The following is a 12,625-nucleotide window of genomic DNA, read 5'->3' as shown; positions in this document are numbered from 1 at the left end:
AGCTTCCTGAGGCTAGGGAGGCAGCTGGGTCTCTGATGCCGCAGGATTTACAGCCAGTCAACAACCAACGCCTTAATGCTACTCAGAACAAGTGTTCATAGTCTGATGCTATTAGTCCTCCACTCTCACCAGCTTTTTCCCTAACCCTCCTTTTCTTCCACCACCTATTTCTGAAGTCCAAATTATCAATTACTAATGGGCAATACATGAACAGAATTTTCTGTGTCCAGGATTTGCTGAGTCTGCTCCACTGAACTTGCTCTCGAAGCACACATTTCTTTCAGCAGATAGAAGCAGCTTCTTAGTAGCTACTTTGAAAAGTGGTTTTCATTTTCTATGGCTGCTGGACAACTCTTCCCTCCCTATCACCACATGTAAGGCTGCCACAGGCAGGTAATAAACTGTCATGGCCGTTACACATCTCTTCTACTCAGGGTAAGGTTGGAAGCTATGGAGTCTCACTCTGGATTCTAGAACAAAGTGTTAAAATGTCACATACTAGTCAGAAATAATTAAGCCTTGGCTAGTTCATTTCATTCAGAAAGAAACAGCAAAGGAAAAGCAAGAGTCCCTTGACAAAGAAATTCTACTAGGCTAGGAGACAAATAATCCAAAGGGTTATGATTGCCCAAGACAGGATTATTTTTTTCTCCATTAAGTAGCAACACAGCTTGTTTGATTTACAAAGAAAAGTAGCCGCGGACAGCTTGGACTTGGACTTGTGTTTCTACAGTGCACTGCAGTGCTGCTCTATTTCACTCAAGTCAGTGCAGAGGAGAAGGACTCCAGAGAACAGGTCTTGCAAACTGCTTTCATTTACTTACGCACACTTAGTATTTGGCAGAGGATACTGTATCAATTGTAACATTTCCCTCCAGACATACTCTGAGAAGAAACAGATGAGTCTGAGCTCTGGCCCACTGCCAGCTTTAAGAGAGATAGTAGCAAAGGTACCTGGGTCAAGAAAAATAGCTCCAGGCATTTTTCTCCTGGCGTCCCTTTCACTCCAAGGAGTTCTTTCTCTTTTCAAACAACAATAAACGAACAAACCCACTTCCGTTTCACTTCTGGAAGTTGGGGAAGGAGATACTGCTACTTCAGGTTATCCAGCCCAAGACTAGGAATGAGTACCCACAAAGTCACTTCCAACCCTGGCTGTACATCAGAACCATTCAGGTAGGTTTCTATTGTTGTTGTCCAGGGAAACGAATCCAGGGTCTTGCACATGCTAAGTAGGAGCTCTCCAACAAAGCCACACTGCACGCCCACTCCATCCCTAGAGAACTTTTGAAAGCCTGGGCTGTAAACCAGACCAGTCAAATGTGAATGTCTGGAAGGGATTTCAGGTGATTTTAAACGGACAAAAGTCAATACTTGTCCAAGCCAGAGAAGAGAGTAAAAATCTGTTTCCTTCTAGATTCGTGAATTTAACGTAACTTAGAAAATTACCTGGGCACATCTTTACTTTTTTCTTTCCAAATAAATCAGTTTGACCAAAAAGGCAGCAACACTGACAAAATATTATTAAGTAAGAATTAAGCATGTGTTTTAAAGTATAGTTTATAGCAAGACATCAGGGGGCAGGTCTAGGACAAGACTATGCAAAAACAATATGCCGGAGGAAGAAACTTTCCTAAGCACAACTTAATTCCTGAGTCTGAAATACTAGCATGGCTAAGACTGAGAGCTACTCTATGGTTTAGCAACGAAAGAGTGGTGAACATACTCAACATGTTTGTTTTACCTACGTTTCTCCCTGGAGAACTCATACTGGATTTACTCACAAACTGTTCACAGTCACTTACATGGAATGCTTCTCTCCCTATTGGGAATTTCACATTGTCTGTGTTCCCTACCTACCCTTACCTCATGTCACAAGAAAAAAAACAATAGCCAGAAAAAAGTGGCAACCCTAAAGATCTGAAAATGGATAATTCACTAATTTTCATTTCTAACCATGACAGAGCATGAGAATGCAAAGGTAGTAAGCATTCTAGGATAGCTATTAGAGCCAGCAGTTAGTCCTTAGCAGTAACAAGTGTTTAAAAGGTAAGTAAGCCGACTTGACTCCGGAAACTACTACCTGAAGGAGAAATCAGTTCTGATTAGGTGGCATTTTACTGTTGAAATGAACTTTTCTGCCATGTACAAAATCCAAATCTTGACTATTATGACAGTAATTGGTATTTTAAAAAGCACATCTCTCTTTAGAGTAATCAGAAGCAAAACAGATCTTCCAAAAATCCTTTTTATGTATACCCACGTAAGATATTGGTAGCAGGCTTGTTATCAGGAAAATGTAGTTAAGAAAAAAAAAAGAAAAAGAAAATGTAGTTAATATTCCAGTCCCTACAAAATGAACTGCAAATGGCGATGAAAGAACAGTGATGTTTCAATCATTCAAAGGAGTTGGGGGCATCTTAAGGACCAAACACAAAAAGTGGGTGTGGTGCCACATGCTGGTAGTGGCAGCACTCAAGAGGCCAAGGCAGGAACAATAAGAGTTCAAGGCCAGCCTGAGCTGCAAAGCAAGGCCTAGGGTTCTTCCTTGGGAACATCACAAACAAACAGCAAAAATGAAGGGTGAGTCAAGAAGATGGAGAGCTTGAGGCCAGTCTGGGTAACACAGGAAAACTGCACATGTGCGGCACACACAGACAGCAAAACCAGGAAAGCCTCTTCTCTACCTCTACTAGACACTTCTCCTAGACAGGTGTGTGGCTTGGGCAATGAATCAAACATTAGCATCTACATGATAACCTCTGTTCTTTGAGTCTAGCTTTCCCCTGCTTGCTATAGAAAGCCAACCCGATTTTTTTCAGGCAAATGCCCAGAGGTAGAGGAGCTGAAATGTAGATAGAAAAGGATGGGGGTAGAGGAGCTGAGGAATTAGGCTCACGTCCATGGGCTACCGGGCAATCTTGAATATGCTAATTTTCATATTAGTGGGAGGTAGGATATTTTACATTGACTTATCTGCCTTCATTAAACACTTTTTCCTCACATACATGTAATTCACACACATACCCGACAACTCAGCAATATATTGCAATTCACAGCAACAGTAAGTTTATCCCAATAGCTACTTTCAGGTTGTATTTTGTATTGATCCCTAACCCTTTTCAGGTAGCTATATGTATATTTTCTTTTTTGAGGGCTTTAAGCATATATATCATTTTAATACCTACATCTGCTGGCTCTAAAAAAGCAGCTGCACTACTAGATGTGTTATAACATCTTTATAAACAGAAAGTGCAAGAAACGTTTTCTTAAGCCCAAATACAAAGTTAACTAAAGCTCTCAGAGCCTACTATGCCATGAATTTAACTTTCAGTACAATACAACGAATGAAATGTTTCTATGCTACCAAGATCTAGGTGGGTGAGTAAATATATTTATAAACATACATTTATGAAAAGACATTAAGAAAATAGCTAAACTTCCCATAAAAGTTATTTGCATGAACTATCTTCAGTATACCATTCTGTGTTTAATACACATGCATATACATCTGAATTCTTTAGTGATATTTTTATTGAGCCATTTTTTTCCCAAAAAGAAAACAGGCTCCTTAAAAACAACAACAAAACTCATTACTGGATTTAAAGTTAAGTTTGTAAAAACACTAGAAACTCCATATAAATTCTAGGTATGTCGCCATCTGATAGCATTTCAGAGGTGACTTTCAGCACACTTTTAGTGACCGCTTTAGTAATTTGGCTTCCAGAGAAAACACATTTAAGCTTTCTTCCCTGCATAGCATTTGTTTCTGAGTGGTTTTTAACCACTACAGTTGGGTTTCTATGACTCTGGAAACAGATCATTCTCTCAGACTGCTGTGACCACGACGCTGAAACCAAAGACTGTCAACAGCAGAATTCCCTTTTCTCATCTTGCTCTCTTTTCCTATGCGACCATCCAATGACTGCAAACTTGAGACCACAGAGGCTCCAGAGAAGCTTCCAATGAGCCAGAAAACAACACATGAGTCACCACATAGGTCACCACAGTAAAGCTCCTTTCCTGGGACCGCAATTTCAAAGTCTCTCTGTCAAGAAGGGCAGACTTTGTTGGGCAATAGCAGTGCACGCCTTTAATCCCAGCACTAGGGAGGCAGACAGTCAGGTCTCTGTGTGTTTAAGGTCAGCTTGGTCTACACAGAGAAGCCCTGTCTCGAGAAAAAAAAGGGCGGGGGAAGATAAATTATATCATGGTGGAAATGAGAATCAAGAAAAAAACGTTTTAAATTAAGTTCTATTCTTTCTCTTCTTTTGGAAGCTCTGTCCTTTTTATTCACTAAAAACTTCCCCCAATATTTACATGACAAAATCTACTTAATCTCCACTCTACCTTTAGATATCTAACTACAATACAAGTCCCTGGCTCCTTAGAACCCTTCCATTTCCCTAGGCCTCACTTAGCAACAGACGCCATTATATTGCATGACAACTTGGAATCTCCTCTCTTGGAAGGGCACTGACTTGGGATAACTAGAGTACAGCTCATTCTCCACTATCTTCTCCTCAATCCACAACTAGTGTACGTTTTTCAGTCTGATTATTTTCAGTCACCAGGGGCTTAAATAAAGCATTATAAATCTGACAACTCCAGCCTCAAAAACTTCAGTGAGAGAGAGGCTGGTAACAGCTGCTAAGAGACTAAAGACACACAAAATTGGCAATTGATTTTCCTGTAAGAAAAGCAGTAAAAATGGGATCAACCAATTCATCTTTAAGCACAAAATTATATGAGAAATGGTAGAGATAGGGATGAGATGAAGAGAGTAAAATGTTTACTATTGTAAGCTACAGGTGTAGCTCAGGGGTTAAAGTGTGCGTTTGCCTGACGTGTAGGACCTTAGTACAAGAACCTTTTATGATCTCAACAATATGATATGTAGCCACACAAGAGAAATTCCTGAAAACAATTTAGTAGCCACATCATGGGAATTTTCCACTTAAACTTAAAATACAGCTGTCTCAAAACAAACAAACAAAACCCCAACATTTCAAGCAGTAAGCTTTTTACTTCCTTGGGAGTATTTTTGGCTCAGCCTGTCTAACTATCATGGTTTCACGGCAACTTTAGCAAAAGCTCACAGCCTGGGACACAGTATAGAGTGGAAAAGGAAGGACTGCTTTAAAATATATAGAATCTGAGGTAAGGCCAATAAAATGAGCTTCAAATATTTGTCTCATTCTTCTTCTATATCTTTTACTACGCCACAACAGATCTAATAAATGGCTTCAAGGGCACTAGCAACTGACCCTTCAAAGGTTTAAAAAGGAAAATCCAAAATCTAATATTTCCTGTACACAATTCAACATGGCCTCGAATCTCTTCATATTTTTCATAAGTGTTAGGGTATTTCCTCTCTTCTAAGATCTGGGCTCACCACTGACTAAAGTATGACTGTGACCCCATGACGACTGTAGGTCTGGCCTTTAAGAAGATCAGATCTTTTGCCCAGCTTTTAGCAGTCTATTAAGAGCTGCCATATTAAGAAGCCCAACTATGTGCCAGGCAGTGGTGATGCACGCCTTAAATCCCAATACTTGGGAGGCTAAGACAGTAGATCTCTGAGTTAGAGCCCAGCCTGGTCTACAGAGCTAGTTTCTATGACAGCCAGAGCTAGAGAAACCCTATTTTGAAAAACCGAAACTCCTTGAAACTCAATGGAAAGGCTAAAGCCAGCTTTTCAGGTCTCCCTACATTAGGCATGCATGACATAATCCTGGACCTTCCAGACCAGTTCAACCACATGCCCCTTCTTCTTTAACCTCTGACTTTTTACAAAGTCAAGATTTATAAAATGGTTGTTAAGTCACTTTAAACTTTAGGGTACTTTGTTATGTAGCAATAGATAGCCAGAAAAAAAAGATTCATTTTAAAATAGTAACTCACCCAACTTACTCACAATTAGACATTCCAATGGGCAATTCTATTGAGTAAGTGGGCAAGATTCCTACTCAAGTCTGCATAGAGACCAACTACAAGACTCTTTGAAGAAATCTGCTAATAACTTACTCTTGGGTTATACTAAATTTTACTTATGTCTGTGGTTGTTTTGCCTGCATTTATGTCTTTGTACAATGTGCATGTCTGTACCTGAAGAGGTCAGAAGAGAGCTCTGAATCCTCTGGGATTATAACAACAAGCTGTGAGCTGTAATGTAGGTGTAGGAAAGTAAATCTAGGTCCTCATGAAAAATAGTCAGTGCTTTAACCACTGAGCTTTAACCATCTCTCCAGCCTCTACCCTTGATTGCAAGTTCACTAAAAGTAGGAATATTACTAGATACTGTACAGAAAGTGAATGTGATATACTGGAGGTAGTCAGGACTTTGGAATTGGATTGGTAAATACGAGCTGTAAAGTTATATACTCTTAGGCTCATCAGCTTTCTCATCTATAAAACGTGCCATAATTATACTCACTGAAGGCACTAGAGGCTATCCAGAGAAATCTGGTGTTAGACTGCCTATGAAGAGACCAAGTGTGTCATTCTCTCTGAGATGAAGATAACAATAATCCCAACAGACTGACGCGAGGATTAGATAAATTAAGAAACCGTGTCTGGCACATAAACACCCCAAAAAGTTGGCCATTTTTCTTGTGCTCTTATCACCTCAGGAGTATTTGACGTAACTGCAGTCATGCTAGCAGAGCACACAGTATAGGTAAGTACTTCTTCAGAACTCTCTCTATAGTAAAAAGTGCAAGCTCTCTGACTCCCAACAAGTAGGTCTGAGACTCTCAAGAATGGGAAGCCATGCTGGGCATGGTGGAGCACACCTTTAATACCAATACTCAGGATGCAGAGGCAGCAGATCTCTATGAATTCAAGGATAGCCTGGCATATGTAGTAAGTTCTAGGACATCCAGAGCTACCCAGAGAGACCCTGTCTCTCAAAAAAACCCCAGAAAACAAAACACCCCCCCCCAAATCCCAAAAGAATGGGAAGCCACAACTAACTAAAGCTGGCTTTGTTTTACAATTCCAACCACACTGCCAGGTACCAAAAGTATTTAACATTTTTTAACGGACATAGTTTCCTATATATTACCTACCAGTGAAGATAAGTAGTTGCATATGTTTCTATGGGATACTTTAACTTCTGGCATTATGGAATAATTCATATCCTAAAATTCATGATATTAAATTATGGTGTTGGTCACATGGGACGCTTAATATAGATTACCTTATGCACTTAAGGTTCCTCCACAGGAAATACTGAGTAAACACAGATAACAAGCATTAGAAAAGCACCCTGCCACACATACTATGCTCTGCCTTCCTAAGTTAGCTTTGCTGTTTAAAGCTTGTACTAGTTGAACTACTGGAGATCTTGAAACTGTGTTAAGAAGTGTTTCTGATATAGAAGGGGAAGGATGTGAGATTAGAAATTATTTATAAAAAAATATTTTTATACCCTCTGTAAAGATAATGTAGATTTCAGGTAATTGTGTCTTTCTAGCATTGCTGTGTATCATCTGAGAAAAGATGGTCCAACACAACCGAAATGGATGATCTGCACAGACACCTCTAAAGGTTTTAGGTCACTGTCCTTAGCAATAATTCTTCTCTGTAATATAACAAGCTCAGGTATTCTAACATACACACACTTTTCAACTCTGGCCTGTCCTGAGGAAGAAAGTCTACTTACTATCTTAAGTAAAACACCAGCCTGGGAAAAAGCACCATTTAAAAATCCTGCTCTAAAGACCAGGAAAAACACTAGAAAGCAGAGAAGCAAAAACACTGAGAATTAGTCACAATGCTTGGCAAACTCCAACGCTTTCAATCAATCCCTAAATGACATCTATTAGCAAAACCTCAAACAGTGCACAGCTGAAATGATTCAGGTATGTGCAGCCAAGTTCTCTCTCAAGTAACAGGTCCCAGATCAACCAGAAAACCTATTATGACTAAGTGTAATGTGCTCTGAGACAGACAGACTTAACTTAGATGAATATTCTGAAACTTTACAATGAGGATTATCTATTTTTCAGAGGCGATATCACATAAAACACAGTAATATCTTATTAGAAGGCAACTTTAAGAACAAAGCAGTGGTCAGTGGGGTAACAAATGCCTTTAGTCCCAGCACTTGAGAGGCAGAGGCAGAGAGATCTCTTGTGAGTTCCAGGCCAGTATGACCTACATAGGGAGTTCTAGACCAGCCAGAGTTACACAGTGAGACCCTGTCAGAAAACAAATAAATAAAAAACAAAAGTAAAAAAACAACAACAAAAAATAGCAAAACTAAACCAAACCAAACCAGAAGAACCAAAGACATGTCTTATGTGGAGACCAGTGACTCATCCTATCTTTATCTACAATAGGACTTATAACAACAAATCAAACTCACTGCACTGCATTAGCATAGTATAGAAAACCACCCAAATGGCCGGGCGGTGGTGGCGCACGCCTTTAATCCCAGCACTTGGGAGGCAGAGGCAGGCGGATCTCTGTGAGTTCGAGACCAGCCTGGTCTACAAGAGCTAGTTCCAGGACAGGCTCCAAAGCCGCAGAGAAACCCTGTCTCGAAAAACCAAAAAAAAAAAAAAAAAAAAAAGAAAAGAAAACCACCCAAATGAAACTCTGAAGCCCACGTATTTCCATATGGGGAAGAATTATATTCTCCGCTTACAAGGATTTCTATGAAAACATTTAGCATTTCACATTTCTCCACACCTTGTATAACACTAAGAATGAATCTTCCCTAAGTAAATACGTAATAGTCCAACATGTATTTTAACAAATTATACAAAAGTTATATAAGAATGGGCCTAAGAAAAGTTTGAAATCTTGACATTTTACTATGCTTTAAAACATCCAAATGAAAAAGGTTTGAGGTTTTTTTTTTTTTAGTCTAAATGAGGACAGAGTGAATTTACATAAAAAGATTAAAATAAAGGGAAAAATACAGGTATCTAATCTAGAAAAACAGTACATCTGATAAGAATCAAAACATCTTCCGTTTTGTTTTTTGAGACAGTCTCATATAGCCTTGGCTACCCTCAAACTTTTTGTAGCCAAGGATAAATCTGAATTCCTGAGCCTTACCTTCACCTTCCTTCCTAAGTGCTAGGACACAGGCAAGAGTCGCCACAACCAGTAATAACTATCCATAACAGAAATTACTCTTTAATCCTAGGAGGTTAAGTTCATTTATGCCATTATTATGCAAATCAGTTTAAGCAATATCAGAAATGGCAAAACTTACAAAAGCATTAACTTTTTGAATAGGGTGCTCATTTAACTCCACACTGTTATAAGTGGGATTTTTTCTTACAAGAGATGTTTTTGTTATAAACAACTACCATGCTAAACTTAATCTACTTATACCTTTTGGGCAAGGGCAAATCATAATCCAGCTTCTTTTTGGCTTATAACCCATTCTACTTTTCCTTTCTGGAATGGGAATCAAGCAGAAGAAAAACCAAGAGGGTTTATGGGGATCTAGGAAAAAATAACACACTCTTCTCAAGTATCCAATGCAGATGTGATTATGAATTTAAGGCCTCAATCACACTATGCTAAAGGTGAAATATTAGGAGTAATAATTTAGAGTCAACCTTCCAAAAGTAAGCTGAAGATGGCTAACCTTTGACACCTTCCAGACACAGTATTTTCAGGCTTTGTTAGTCAAGTACTCAACTTTATCATCATAGTACAAAGAAATCATAAACAATAGCTAAACAAATAGGTGTTAGGTTATACTTTTCTTCATATTTGATTTTAGGGCCATGGTTTGCTGAACCCTGATTTAACCCATAAACCCTAGGGATCTGCTTTGCTGAGGGCTACTCTCAAAGTCAGTGATTTACCTGGCAATAGCTTGCTGTTTCTTTCCTAACTCAGCTATGAAAATGTTTTAGTATTTTAAGTTCTTTTCCATTGTGGCCTCATGTAAAAAGCTCCATTTCCAAAGATTGCTCAGTAATGATTCACTGAATATTCCTTGAATAAATAAGTGTACAAATAAGGAAAAGAACATACTTGGAAGAGAAAAGTAAATTATGCCTGCTTACTTATAGGATATCAACTCTTTGTTATTAAGAGGTTTTCTACTACATTAAGCAGTCTTTCCTTGCCAGGCAATGATAGCAAATGCCTTTAGTCCTAGCAAAGGCAGGAGATCTCTGAGTATGAGGCCAACCTGGTTTACAGAGCAAGTTCCAAGACAGCAAGAACTACACAGAGAAACCCTGTCTTGAAAACCAAAAGAACAAGAAGAAAAAAGTCCTTCCTTTTCCATTTCCACTGCTTCTATTTCTTTAAATTAGACCTCCTTGTTAAACAAGAAATAACTGCGCCAGTTAAAAGAAACAACTAGTATGCATTCAGAGTAAGGCTGTGCAAAGCTATTTTGTGGACACAGGACTGCTCAGTTATTACAATGAAGTTCTAGACATCACTCGTCCACCAGACAGTCCCAGCTAACGCTGAATTCCCACTATGAAGAGGCAGGGACAGTCTCCGTTTACTCTCATGCCATCTTTGTTTCACTGACGTCAAGGGATCTGGAAACAGAAAAAAAGGCAAACATACAAGAAAACTTTTCTTAACTGCTTTCTTTTTTGTCTTTTACAGACTAACTCAGTTTTTTTTTTGGTTTTTTTGAGACAGGGTTTCTCTGTGGCTTTGGAGCCTGTCCTGGAACTAGCTCTGTAGACCAGGCTGGTCTCGAACTCACAGAGATCCGCTTGCCTCTGCCTCCCGAGTGCTGGGATTAAAGGCGTGCGCCACCACCGCCCGGCTCAGACTAACTCAGTTTTATGTAGTTTAAATTAGATTTAGTTCTTTAGTAAAACAAAATGGAATGGGGGCCAGGTGTGATGGCACATGCCTGTAATCTCAGTACTTACGACGTTGAGACAGAAGCCCTGCTGAGCTATATAGTGAGGACCATGACAGCAAGGGGCTACATAGCAGAGACCCTGTCTCAAATACTAAAAACAAAACAAGATTCCCCCCCAAACTATGAAGTTGCTTGGAATTTATATAAAATAAAATTCAACTCAGTTTAGAGGTAATTATGGTTCTGTGTAAAAAGAGAAGAATTCATTAGGAAGAGCCTTTCTGAGTAAATACAGTGTTACTGCCATGTGAACGTCACAGTTTATATCAGTATCAGAATTTAGAGAGAATACAAAGTCTATTTAGAGTAAAAATAGATACACATGTGACCAATTCTCTGCTTTGGAATACTAGATAGCTTCTCTGCTAAGTGCCCCTCAATGATAATAGTTCTGATATTGCAATTCCATGGCATTAAGTTATCTACTGATTTAGCTCTCACTGCTAATGCAGTTCCCCTCACAAGGTGACGTGTGCAAGTCAAGATTTGGTAGTAAGTTTCAGCATCAGCGAAAGCCCATTTAGTACACTCTTAATGAGCATACTCCTTGTGCATACCAATATTCATTAATATATAGAGCATTCTACTTATGACCTGACAGTGATGCTAGCAAAGAAGTAGGGCAATCTCACAGTGAATCTGGATAAGAATCCTGGATATCTGAATTAGGTACCACTTCTAAATAAAACAGATGATTATTTTTGAAAACTTTAATTTGTTTCAAAGGTAGCCTGGCTACAAGTCTCATGAATTTCATGGCTCTGGCTAGGCCAATTAGAGGAGAGACTAGCAAAGAAGACTGTGCGATGTGGTCTCAGGACCGGAAGCACTCTATTCACAGTATCAATATGAGAACCTATTAGAAAAGAATGAAAACAGAAGGGAACCTGCCAAGCATGCCTGACATCTCAACAGTCTCTACCAAGATGTTAGTGGATGAACTTGATGGAGTTTCTCTTTACAAAATTACTGCACCTGAACCTTTATAATTTGGTAATAGTTAAAAGCTCGATTTTCTCATATATAGCCTAAAAAGTTAACAATGCAAAAAACAACTTAACTTTTCAAAAGTAGGGCAGATGTAAAATATTTTTGGCTGGTTTTAAAAAAATCATCTAAAGCAGCATTTTCTGTACTTCCCAGGTACCTGCCTGTTCAGTAATGACGTCTGTCCACTGAAAGCCTTGAATATAAGCTAAAATGTTTCCCGAGAACTTCAACTCTATGTCTCTATGCCACAGAGCATAGCAATCCCTAAGGCTTTACGAGACAGTTTTCACTCTATCATGCTGTCGCCCAACTAAGTAGCAAGAAGCCTGCCTATGATGATCAACAATAAGACACAACTCCTCCGTGCTGTTTTTAAGAGCAGGCTCTTCTACTGGAGCACCATAATACTCCTTTTAAGATGAATTTCTTTTCTTTTTCCACAAGAGAAAACCTTTCTCGAGTGATACAGTATATACAATTATTAGATTGCTTAAAGCTACCCTTTGCATTCCAGTTTACCACCAAAAATGCATTTTCTCCACTTTTCCATACCCAAGGTGCTCACAAGGAGCACAAACTTCACGTTGTCATAAATGGCTCACTAGTGCAGGCAGGACCAACCCCTCTCCCAAATCTCTTAGAATCATCCATATCCTTGTACCAAAAAAATTACTTAAACCATTACAACTTTAAATAATCTTTTAAAAACCACTCAGGAGAAACTAGAGACTTCTATTTGCACTGTAGACTTCTGGCATCTTTTTGCCT

The sequence above is a fragment of the Chionomys nivalis genome, chromosome 5 (genome assembly GCF_950005125.1).
Source record: "Chionomys nivalis chromosome 5, mChiNiv1.1, whole genome shotgun sequence".
NCBI lineage: Eukaryota > Metazoa > Chordata > Mammalia > Rodentia > Cricetidae > Chionomys > Chionomys nivalis.
Note: the sequence above shows the minus strand (reverse complement) of the source record.